At 41.5% G+C, this 13494-nt stretch overlaps 1 long non-coding RNA gene across 1 annotated transcript in view; it reads right to left on the bottom strand.

The window, feature by feature from the left end:
• The window catches only part of LOC129652473 (uncharacterized), a 157746-nt gene that overhangs the window by 34039 nt on the left and 110213 nt on the right, over positions 1-13494 (bottom strand). The window lies entirely within an intron of this gene.

Below are 13494 nucleotides of genomic sequence, written 5' to 3' on the forward strand. Positions count from 1 at the left end.
CTGGAACCCAGAAAAAACAGCCCTGAATATTGCTTTCCTGCTGCTACATGGAGACAGGTCTGCTGATAAAATCAGAACCTCACTTGAGGGGCAAAGGGAAAGGAACTTCCACTCTGCTGCTTGCAGACATCTGAGAGCTACCCAGCAGTGGATGCAATTGAGCTTTCTCTCATCTTTCCCTTCCTGGAAGTCTCCTAGCCTAGGAACCAGAGTTCCTGGGTCCCAAATCTTCACTAACTTACCTGCAGCCTTAAGGTGAGTCATACACCTAAGGGTTCAGTTTCCTGTCTCTTGGATGAGGAAGACTGGACTTGCTCCAGAGCACTCATTACAGACTGAAGCTCAGTGCCAATCAATGGACAAGTGGATCAGAGGTGGGTGTTGCTGAGGATGCTGAGGCCGCCTCTGGTGGGCAGGGGGCTGTAACTGTCTGGTGATGTTCATGGGTCCTGGGCTCAGGACTGGGAGTGGTAGACCACTTGGCACAAAGCTGCTGTGACAAGTAGGACCTTAGAGTCCTTGCCCCCTGGAACTTACCATCATTTGGGTTTTGTGGGATGAGATCAGGTAGTTATAAGTCAAAAGATACCAATGGGGAAGCTTGTAGAATCCTCAGCAGAACTCAAATTAGGCTAATGAATCATCTCTCCTAAAAAATTCTGGGAACAAGATATGCCAGAACTCTTAGACAAATTTTGTAGTACTTTAAATACTCTTTAAAGTAGGTCACCTTTTGGATGACCTGCCATTTGCTCTCTGGCTTGAGATGATACCCACAGTTAGATTGGAATCCAAGGCTCCTGGGGGAGGCTGTCCCTCTCCCTGTAACTCATTAGCAGTGAGTACAGCTCTAGCCCCTCCACATCTGGAGCAGAAATTAAAGCAGGAAGGACGCGACCTCCAAGTTTAACAGGAAGATTCAGGTAGGTCTGGCCCTCAGGTAGGCACTATTCTTTTCCCAGTGCTTCTTCCTTCCCTCCTGTGTCCTGTGCAAGCTGCCCACTTCCTGGTTCCTGGGTCTGAATTCCTCCTCCCTTCGCTTGCAAATATCCATGCAGTCTCACTTGTGGCTTCCTCTCTACCCAGGTCCTATCCCTCACCTGAAGATGGCAATAAAGAAAGGAAAACCAAGGAGGGGTCTGCCCAGATCATTCTGTCTAAAAATGTCTGCATTCCTTCTCCTTTCAAACCTTGTCCTGAATCATCAAGATCTCCAACTAGATGACTCAGTAGCTTAGCAGGGGAGTGGAGATGCAGATAGGTTTGGAGGTAAGGTTGTCTGGTATGGTGGGGAATGGTTTTCAGATTACAAGAGAAGAGTTGGAGTAAGGAGCATGTGGTCCTCCAACCACTCATTCATTGGGGACCTGCCTGAATCTGCTATCTTGGTCCCCTCAGGGTATCACTAAGACAGAAATTTCATTCTATAAACTTCTTAGTACAGAACAATTTCAAACATAACAAATATAAGAAAGAAGAGTGTCATGAACCCTATATTTCATCATTCAGCATCAATAAATACAAAACTAACCTCTTAGTCCCACAGATTGTCATAGACCAGAGACTATGCAACATTAAGGTGGTGGACAATTGAGTTCCCAGTGAAGACATTCTTGACTTGCATCAGGTCTTTTTCTTCTTTCTATGTTCTCATTTGTGGTGGGGGAAGGGAAGGAGGAAGAGGGAGAATAAGAGAGACAAAGAGGGAGAGGATAATCCCATCATTAGGGACTACCATCAAAACCCCATGTCAACTTGTGTACCTCCCAAAGGCCCTACTTCCTAATACCATCACACTGGGAGTCAAGAGTGGACACAATTCAATCCATAGGAGCTATGCAGATCGGTTTTTAAATCAAGACAGATCCTCATTTCATTCTCTCTTTTACTCCTTATTCATTTTTCCTGAAGTGTTTTAGGGATGAAATAACCATTTCACAAAATATACATAATGAGTATTGGGGTAAAATGATACGATGTGAAAAAAATGCTCTTTTGTTCTCAATAAAATTAACATCTAATATCCTGTCCATGTACAAATTTCCTTGATTCTCAAAAAGCAAATGTCTTTTCACAGTTTATTGAGAGAATGTAGTCATATGTTGCACTTGGTTGTTCTCCTTTAAGACAAAATAACTGCTCCTCTCCCAATTTTAATGCCATTTATTTGTTCAGAAACTGGGCGGAACAGGATGGTTTGTCTTACAGAATGTCCCACTATTGGGTTTAGAGCAGGAGTCCACAATACCAGCACAGTGGGTCAGGACCAGTACCAGCCCTTGGTCTATTAGAAACCAGACCTCAACAGCAGGAGGTGAGCTGCAGGCCAGTGAGTGAGGCTTCATCTATATTATAGCTGCTCCCCATCACTCTCTCATCATCCCCAGAAGGGACAGTCTAGCTTGTTTTCCTGAAAACTGTTTGTAGTTACATAACCTATGCATAATAAAAACAAAAATAGCATAAATATTAATGATTATTTTCCTTTCTCAGTGCTCAGAATGGTGAGTTGGTGCCCTAGCAGTCTATCACAGTGACAAATTAGATGTTTCTTACTAACATTTGGACACATTCAGCCAGCTTAAAATTAAATATTAAAAAAGTAAGATCATGGGATCCAGTCCCATCCTTCATGGCAAATAGGAGGAGAATTTTTCAGAGGGGCAGATATTTTAAAATTCACAGCCTCTCTCAAATGGAACCCAAATACCCCTATGAACTTGATCTAACCATCTGTGGGCCACCAAAGACAGAGCCCAGCCTCAATTCTTCTCTGAGTATCTAAAGGCAGTGCACCCCAGCCCAGTCCTGACCCCACTTCACGTATCTATAAGTGGGAAACTCTTATCTCAAACAGATTGGGGACCTTGTAAGTACTGACCAGCTGTTCCATCTAACCTTCATGGAATTCTGGTTTGAGACACCTTTTGATGGCATCTTGGGCTTGAACTACCCCAACATATCCTTCACTGGAGTCATCCCCATCTTTGACAAGCTGAAGAATCAAGGTGCCATTTCTGAGCCTGTTTTTGCCTTCTACTTGAGTAAGTTGAGAGATCTGTATGCAGGTCAGGAAGCAACAGTTAGAAATGGACATAGAACAACAGAATGGTTCCAAATAGGAAAAGGAGTACATCAAGACTGTAAATTGTCACCCTGCTTATTTAACTTATATGCAGAGTACAGCCGGGTCCCGGCACATCATGAGAAATGCTGGGCTGGAAGAAGCACAAGCTGGAATCAAGATTGCCGGGAGAAATATCAATCACCTTAGATATGCAGATGACACCACCCTTATGGCAGAAAATGAAGAGGAACTAAAAAGCCTCTTGATCAAAGTGAAAGAGGAGAGTGAAAAAGTTGGCTTAAAACTCAACATTCAGAAAAGGAAGATCATGGCATCCGGTCCCATCACTTCATGGGAAATAGATGGGGAAACAGTGGAAACAGTGGAAACAGTGTCAGACTTTATTTTTGGGTGGCTCCAAAAATCACTGCAGATGGTGATTGCAGCCATGAAATTAAAAGACACTTACTCCTTGGAAGGAAAGTTATGACCAACCTAGATAGCATATTGAAAAGCAGAGACATTACTTTGCCAACAAAGGTCCATCTAGTCAAGGCTATGGTTTTTCTGGTGGTCATGTATGGATGTGAGAGTTGGACTGTGAAGAAAGCTGAGAGCTGAAGAATTGATGCTTTTGAACTGCGGTGTTGGAGAAGACTCTTAAGAGTTCCTTGGACTACAAGGAGACCCAACCAGTCCATTCTGAAGGAGATCAGCCCTGGGATTTCTTTGGAAGGAATGATGCTAAAGCTGAAACGCCACCTCATGCGAAGAGTTGACTCATTGGAAAAGACTCAGATGCTGGGAGGGATTGAGGGCAAGAGGAGAAGGGGATGACAGAGGATGAGATGGCTGGATGGCATCACTGATTCGATGGACGTGAGTCTGAGTGAATTCCGGGAGTTGGTGATGGACAGGGAGGCCTGGCGTGCTGCAATTCACGGAGTCACAAAGAGTCCGACATGACTGAGCAACTGAACTGAACTGAACTGAACAAGTAAGTCTGAGATGGACAATTTCTTTCTCCAAATTAGCTGTAAGATGCTTTCAGTTGCAAGAAAATTATAGAAAACTTGTAAAGAAGTATCCTGAGATAATTTAACCCACCATAACTATGGCCCCAGGGCCCTACCTGACATTAAGCCCTGGCTTTTATAAATAAAATTTTATTGAAACACAACCCTGATCCTAGGCTCAAGACCAGTAACTTGGTCTAGGGGGGTGAGTGAGGAGGAAGGCTAATGGAAGGCAACAGGATACAAGTTGAAGGAAAAGGCATTAAGATTTGCTTATGAATTTGATAAGGAAGGAAGGAGACGGATGGTGGATATCTTTTCTTCCTCATTAGCATTTCACCGGGAGCCCAGGACCAGCTACCCAATATGTAGGAGCCAGTGAAAAACAAAAGTGTAGGACACAAAAGTTTGGGACCCCTTATTCAAGAAATATTAGGCATTTCAAGACAGGGAAAGCAGAGGTGGGGTCCCTTCTGAGTGTGGGGCCCTTTGAACAGTAGAAGTCACAGGCCAGCGGAGCCAACTCTGGGTGACCTGAACCCACACCCTTAGAACTCCCAGGCTTTATTTTCCTGAAAAATGACAAGCTGGACAAGGAGAAAGCCTATATGCTTCAGTACCCGGTCCTCTGAGTGTGTCTGAGCACTCAGGTCGCAGGAGGTAGGGCATCTTCAGAAGATAGAGTGGGTGGAGCCCAGCCAGATGACTCAGCTGCTAACCTCCTCTGTGCCACTCATTAGCCAGTAACTGACCTCAGTCTGGATCTCAATCGCTCCTAGACTTGATTTCTGCATCTGTACATGGGGACATTAATAGCGCCTTGATGGGTGGACAAGCACAGCTCTCAGACAGTGCTGTTGTTACTGTCCTCCAAGGATCCCCCCCTCTCTTCTCTCTACACATGCAGGGCGAAAGGCAGTGTGGTGATGTTTGCTGGGGTGGACAGAATCTACGATCAGGGAGTGCTCAACTGAGTACCATTGATCCATGCGGGCGACTGGAGTATACACATGGACCGGTAAGCCTCTCCCTCTGAGGATCAGCCCAAGTGATGCTCCCACTACTGTACATGGACACAGGCACACACACACAAATACATTCTCAGACACACAGTCACACAAACATATACACCACCTTCAACGATACAGACAGACACACAGACACATGGAAACACATAAGCAGACACATATACACAGAGACACATATAAACATGGATAGCTAGTCAAAGACACACAAGCACTCACAGAGACACATACAAACACACATAAAAACAAACACACAAGCACATAGATACACAAACAACCTATTGGTTAATAATCCCCAGGCCTTCTGACCAGGGTTCTAAAAGGGTCTGGAGAGGTCTGTGCAGCTGGGAAATGATTGTACCTACTGCCCTGTGAGGCATGGAACATGGTTAGAGGACTCCATAGTGTGGTGAAGAGAGCATCAGGGAGAATTTCTCCAGGCTGAACAGAGGTATAAGATGACCAACTGTCCATGGCTACCTGGGACCAAGGAAGTTCTCAACACAGACAAATATCACTTTTAAAACAGGGGAAGTCCTGAGCAAATGGGGAGACTGGTATCCTAAGGGAGCAACTACTGAGCAGTGTAGAGAGATTTGCTGAAGTCTTAAGATGTGAAAGCAACTAATAAAAAAGACACCCCATGTTCATGGGCACACAGTGGGGCAGGGGCTATAACAGAGAATCAGGAAAGTGGGATCCAGGAGTGACCTGAGGACAAGAGGCATAATTGATAGGATTCTGTGTGATACCTTCCTTAAGAGTTTTCCATAGTTTGTTGTGGTCCACACAGCAAAAGGCTTTAGCATAGTCAGTGAGGTAGATGGAAATGTTTTTTTCTGGGATTCCCTTGCTCTCTCTATGATCAAATGGTTGTTGGCAATTTGATCTATGGTTGCTCAAACCAGTTTGTATATCTAGAAGTTCTCAGTGTGACCCCAATGGAAACAGTGAGAGACTTTATTTTCAGGGGCTCCGATATCACTGCAGATGATGACTGCAGTCATGAAATTAAAAGATGCTTGCTCCTTTGAAGAAAAACTATTACAAACCCTAACAATTTTTTTAAAAGTAGAGATATTACTTTGCTGAAAAAGGTCAGTATAATCAAAGCTATGATTTTTCCAGTTGTCATGTATGGATGTGACAGTTGCACCATAAAGAATGGTGAGCAATGAAGAATTGATGGTTTTGAACTGTGGTGTTGGACAAGACACTTGAGAATCTCTTGGACTGCAAGGAGATCCACCCAATCATTTTAAAGGAAATCAATCCTGAATATTCATTGGAAGGACCGATGCTGAAATTGAACCTCCAATACTTTGGCCAACTGATGTGAAGAACTGACTCATTAGAAAAGACCCTGTTACTGGGCAACATTGAAGGCAGGAGGAGAGAACATGACAGAGGATGAGATGGTTGGATGGAATCACCAACTTGATGGACATGAATTTGCCCAAACTCCAGGAGTTGGTGAAGAATAGCAAGCCCTGGCATGCTGCAGTCCATGGTGTTGCCAAGAGTCAGACATGACTGAGCGACTGAACTGAACATACCACATAGCAAACACTATTTGGAATGGGCATGTTTCTCCAGCAAGACTGGGGCTCCCTAAGGCCCCAACACATATCCCCAGTCAAGTTTGCACCCATGCACAGAAGTCAGTGCCTAGCATTCACAGAGCATTCAGTGAGTTCCTATTGCAGGGGGACCTCCATTTTAGTCTACATAGAGGAGTAAAGGACACATTTAGCCTCCCGTCTTAAATAACTCCAAAGTAGAAAAAGCAAATGAAAGAGCATTGTTTTACATCAAACATCTGGCAGCAGAGAATGGATTCCTGAAGCGGGGAGCAAGCAAGCAGAGTTCTACAATTGCCCCAACTCTAGAAATAGTTTCCAACACATAAATAGAATGTGTACCTAGGCAGAGATAAACAGTCTCCCCAAGAAGACAGATTTATGACTCTATATAGTTAGAGTTCACAGGAGAGAGCTACATACAGAGAACTGTGGGAAGGTACAGGTGATACCCCTCCAGTTTTCTGCAGAGAATTGATAGTCTAAATTATAGGGAACAATCCTTGAGTCTCAAATTGAACCAATTCTAATTGTGTCCCCACTCACCAGTGTGTACATTACTCATTTTTTAATATAAATTTATTTATTTTAATTGGAGGCTAATTACTTTACAATATTGTATTGGTTTGCCATACATTGACATGAATCCACCACGGGTGTACATGGGTTTCTCATCCTGAACCCCCCTCCCACCTCCCTCCCTATTCCATCCTTTTGGGTCATCCCAGTGCACCAGCCCCAAGCATCCTGTATCATGCATAGAACCTGGATTGGCAATTCGTTTCACATATGGTAATATACATGTTTCAATGTCCTCCTCCCAAATCATCCTACCCTCTCCCTCTCCCAAAGAATCCAAAAGACTATTCTATACATCTGTGTCTCTTTTGCTGTCTTGCATACAGGGTTATCATTACCATCTTTCTAATTTCCATATATACGTGTTAGTATGCCTCTTGAGAAATCTGTATACAGGTCATGAAGCAACAGTTAGAACTGGACATTGAACAACAGACTGGTTCCAAATAGGAAAAGGAGTATATCAAGACTGAATATTGTCACCCTGCTTATTTAACTTATATGCAGAGTACATCATGAGAAACGCTGGGCTGGAAGAAACACAAGCTGGAATCAAGAATGCCGGGAGAAATATCAATAAACTCAGATATGGAGATGACACCACCCTTATGGCAGAAAGAAGCCTCTTGATGAAAGTGAAAGTGGAGAGTGAAAAAGTTGGCTTAAAGCTCAACATTCAGGAAACGAAGATCATGGCATCTGGCCCCATCACTTCATGAGAAATAGATGGGGAAACAGTGGAAACAGTGTCAGACTTTATTTTTGGGGGCTCCAAAATCACAGCAGGTGGTGACTGCAGCCATGAAATTAAAAGACGCTTACTTCTTGGAAGGAAAGTTATGTTCAACCTAGATAGCATATTGAAAAGAGAGATATTACTTTGTCAACCAAGGTCCATCTAGTCTGGGCTATGGTTTTTCCTGTGGTCATGTACAGATGTGAGAGTTGGACTGTGAAGAAGGCTGAGTGCCGAAGAATTGATGCTTTTGAACTGTGTTGGAGAAGACTCTTGAGAGTCCCTTTGACTGCAAGGAAATCCAACCGGTCCATTCTGAAGGAGATCAGCCCTGGGAGTTCTTTGGAAGGAATGATGCTAAAGCTGAAACTCCAGTACTTTGGCCACCTCATGGGAAATGTTGACTCATTGGAAAAGACTCTAATGCTCGGAGGGGTTGGAAGCAGGAGAAGAAGTGGATGACAGAGGATGAGATGGCTGGATGGCATCACTGACTCGATGGACGTGAGTCTGAGTGAACTCTGGGAGTTGGTGATGGACAGAGAGGCCTGGCGTGCTGCAATTCATGGGGTTGCAAAGAGTCAGACACGACTGAGTGACTGAATTGAACTGAACTAATACTGTATTGGTGTTTATCTTTCTGACTTATTTCACTCTGTATAATAGGCTGCAGTTTCATCCACCTCATTAGAACTGATTCAAATGTATTCTTTTTTAATGGCTGAGTAATACTCCATTGTGTATATGTACCACAGCTTTCTAATCCATTCATCTGCTGATGGACATCTAGGTTGCTTCCATGTCCTGGCTATTATAAACAGTGGTGTGATGAACATTGGGGTACACGTGTCTCTTTCAATTCTGGTTTCCTCAGTGTTTATGCCCAGTAGTGCGATTGCTGGGTCATAAGGCAGTTCTATTTCCAGTTTTTTAAGGAATCTCCACACTGTTCTCCATAGTGGCTGTACTGGTTTGCATTCCCATTAACAGTGTAAGAGATTTCGTTTTCTCGACACCCTCTCCAGCATGTATTGCTTGTAGACTTTTGGATAGCAGCCATTCTGACTAGCGTGAAATGGTACCTCACTGTGGTTTTGATTTGCATTTCTCTGATAATGAGTGATGTTGAGCATCTTTTCATGTATTCTTTAGATTCAATGCAATCCCTATCAAGCTACCAATGGTATTTTTCACAGAGCTAGTACAAATAATTTCACAATTTGTATGGAAATACAAAAAACCTCAAATAGCCAAAGCAATCTTGAGAAAGAAGAATGGAACTGGAGGAATCAACATGCCTGACTTCAGGCTCTACTACAAAGCCACAGTCATCAAGACAGTATGGTACTGGCACAAAGACAGAAATGTAGATCAGTAAAACAAAGTAGAAAGCCCAGAGATAAATCCACGCACCCATGGACACCTTATCTTTGACAAAGGAAGCAATCATATACAATGGAGAAAAGACAATCTTTTTAACAAGTGGTGCTGGGAAAATTGGCCAACCATTTGTAAAAGAATGAAACTAGAACACTTTCTAACACCATACACAAAAATAAACTCAAAATGCATTAAAGATTTAAATGTACAACCAGAAACTATAAAACTGCTAGAGGAAAACATAGGAAAAGCACTCTACAACATAAACTACAGCAGGATCCTCCTATGACCCACCCCCCTGAATATTGGAAATAAAAGTAAAAATAAACAAATGGGACTTAATTAAAATTAAAAGCTTCTGCACCACAACAGAAACCATAAGCAAGGTGAAAAGACAGCCTTCAGAATGGGAGAAAATAATAGCAAATTAAGCAACTGAAAAGAACTAATCTCAAAAATATACAAGCAACACCTGCACCTCAATTCCAGGAAAATAAATGACCCAATCAAAAAATGGGCCAAATAACTAAACAGACATTTCTCCAAAGAAGACATACAGATGGCTAACAAACACGTGTCTCTTTGAATTCTGGTTCCTTGGTGCCTATGCCCAGTAGTGGGTTTACTGGGTCATGTGGCAGTTCAAGTTCCAGTTTTTTAAGCAATATCCACACTGTTCTCCAGAGTGGCTGTACTAGTGTGCATTACCACCAACAGTGTAGGAGGGTTCCCTTTTCTCCACACCCCACACCATTTACTGCTTGTAGAATTTTGGATAGCAGTCATTATGACTGGTGTGAAATGATACCTCACTGTGGTTTTGATTTGCATTTCTCTGATAATGAGTGATGTGCACCTTTTCATGTGTTTGTTAGCCATCTGTATGTCTTCTTTGGAGAAATCTCTGTTTAGTTTTTTGGCCCTTTTTTGATTGGGTCGTTTATTTTTCTGGAATTGAGCTGCAGGAATTGCTTGTATATTTTTGAGATTAATTCTTTGTCAGTTGCTTCATTTGTTATTATTTTCTCCCATTCTGAAGGCTGTCTTTTCACCTTACTTATAGTTTTCTTTGTTGTGCAGAAGGTTTCAATTTTAATTAAGTCCCATTTGTTTTCTTTTTGCTTTTATTTCCAATAATCTGCTAGGTGGGTCATAGAGGATCCTGCTGTGATGTATGTCGGAGAGTGTTTTGCCTATGTTTTCCTCTAGCAGTTTTATAGTTTCTGGTTGTATGTTTAGATCTTTAATGCATTTTGAGTTTATTTTTGTGTATGGTGTTAGAAAGTGTTCTAGTTTCATTCTTTTACAAATGGTTGGCCAATTTTCCCAGCACCACTTGTTAAAGAGATTGTATTTTTTTCATTGTATATGCTTGTTTCCTTTGTCATAGATAAGGTGTCCATAGGTGCATGGATTTATCTCTGTGCTTTCTAATTTGTTCCACTGATCTATATTTCTGTCTTTGTGCCAGTACCATACTGTCTTGATGACTGTGGCTTTGTAGTAGAGCCTGAAGTCAGGCATGTTGATTCCTCCAGTTCCATTCTTCTTTCTCAAGATTGCTTTGGCTATTCGAGGTTTTTTGCATTTCCATACAAATTGTGAAATTATTTGTTTTAGCTCTGTGAAAAATACCATTGGTAGCTTGGTATGGTTCCCATTGAATCTATAGATTGTTTTGGGTAGTATACTCATTTTCTCTTATTGATTTTTCTGATCCATGAACACGGTATATTTCTCCATCTATTAGTGTCCTCTTTGATTTCTTTCACCAGTGTTTTATACTTTTCTATATATAGGTCTTTAGTTTGTTTAGGTAGATATCAGATCATATCAGATCAGTCGCTCAGTCGTGTCCGACTCTGCGACCCCATGAATTGCAGCATGCCAGGCCTCCCTGTCCAGCCCCAACTCCCGGAGTTCACTCAGACTCACATCCATCAAGTCAGTGGTGCCATCCAGCCATCTCATCCCCTGTCGTCCCCTTCTCCTCTTGCCCCCAATCCCTCCCAGCATCAGAGTCTTTTCCAATGAGTCAACTCTTCACATGAGGTAGCCAAAGTACTGGAGTTTCAGCTGTAGCATCATTCCTTCCAAAGAAATCCCAGTGCTGATCTCCTTCAGAATGGACTGGTTGGATCTCCTTGTAGTCCAGGGGACTCTCAAGAGTCTTCTCCAACACCACAGTTCAAAAGCATCAATTCTTCAGTGCTCAGTCTTCTTCACAGTCCAACTCTCACATCCATACATGACCACAGGAAAAACCATAGCCTTGACTAGACGGACCTTTGTTGGCAAAGTAATGTCTCTGCTTTTGAATATGCTATCTAGGTTGGTCATAACTTTCCTTCCAAGGAGTAAGCGTCTTTTAATTTCATGGCTGCAGTCACCATCTGCAGTGATTTTGGAGCCCAGAAAAATAAAGTCTGACACTGTTTCCACTGTTTCCCCATCTATTTCCCATGAAGTGATGGGACCGGATGCCATGATCTTCGTTTTCTGAATGTTGAGCTTTAAGCCAACTTTTTCACTCTGCACTTTCACCTTCATCAAGAGGCTTTTTAGTTCCTCTTCATTTTCTGCCATAAGGGTGGTGTCATCTGCATATCTGAGGTTATTGATATTGTCCTAAGTATTTTAATCTTTCGTTGCAATGGTGAATGGAATTGTTTCCTTATTATCTTTTTCTATTTTCTCATTATTAGTTTATAGGAATGCAAGTGATTTCTGTGTGTTGATTTAATATCCTTCAACTTTACCATGTTCATTGATTAGCTCTAGAAATTTTCTGGTGGAGTCTTTAGGGTTTTCTGTGTAGAGGATCATGTCGTCTGCAAACAGTGAGAGTTTTACTTCTTCTTTTCCAATTTGACTCTTTTATTTGTTTTTCTGTTCTGATTGCTGTGGCCAATACTTCCCAAACTATGTTGAATAGTAGTGGTGAGAGTGAGCACCCTTGTCTTGTTTCTGATTTTAGGGGAAATGCTTTCAATTTTTCACACTGATGATAATGTTTGCTGTGGGTTTGTCATGTATAGTTTTTATTATGTTGAGGTATGTTCCTTCTAGTCCTGCTTTCTGGACAGTTTTTATCATAAATGGGTTTTGAATTTTGTCAAAGGCTTTCTCTGCATCTATTGAGATAATCATATGGTTCTTATTTTTCAATTTGTTAATGTGGTGTATTACATTGATTGATTTGCAGATATTGAAGAATCCTTGAATCCCTGGGATAAAGCCCACTTGGTCATGGTGTATGATCTTTTTAACGTGTTGTTGGATTCTGATTGCTAGAATTTTGTTAAGGATTTTTGCATCTGTGTTCATCAGTGATATTGGCCTGTGGTTTTCTTTTTTTGTGGCATCTTCATCAGGTGTTGGTATTAAAGTAATGGTGGCTTCATAGAATAAGTTTGTAAGTTTACCTTTGTCTGCAATTTTCTGGAAGAGTTTGAGTAGGATAGGTGTTAGCTCTTCTCTAAATTTTTGGTAGAATTCAGCTATGAAGCCGTCTGGTCTTGAGCTTTTTTTTATTGGAAGATTTCTGATTACCGTTTCAATTTCCATGCTTGTGATGTGTCTGTTAAGATTTTCTATTTCTTCCTGGTTCAGTTTTGAAAAGTTGTACTTTTCTAAGAATTTGTCCATTTCTTCCATGTTGTCCATTTTATTGGCATATAATTGCTGATAGTAGTCTCTTATGATCCTTTGTATTTCTGTGTTGTCTATTGTTATTTCTGTGTTGTCTGTTGTGAACTCTCCATTTTCATTTCTAATTTTATTGATTTAATTTTTCTTCCTTTGTTTCTTGATGAGTCTAGCTAATGGTTTGTCAATTTTATTTATCCTCTCAAAGAACCAGCTTTTGGCTTTGTGAATTTTTGCTATGGTCTCTTTTGTTTCTTTTGCATATCTTTCTTTCTTTCTTTCTTTCTTTCTTTTTTGAAAATTATGTTTATTCATGTTGATTATAAAAGCTGTACAGGCTCAAACTAGAAAATAGAAAAACGATTTTAAAAATTACCCATAAATGTAATAGCCGGAGATGACCACTATTAATATTTTGGTCTATTTCTTTCCAGAATTTTTATGATTTCTGCCTGAATTTTGA

Source organism: Bubalus kerabau, chromosome 5 (assembly GCF_029407905.1).
Source record: "Bubalus kerabau isolate K-KA32 ecotype Philippines breed swamp buffalo chromosome 5, PCC_UOA_SB_1v2, whole genome shotgun sequence".
NCBI classification, from domain to species: Eukaryota; Metazoa; Chordata; class Mammalia; order Artiodactyla; family Bovidae; genus Bubalus; species Bubalus kerabau.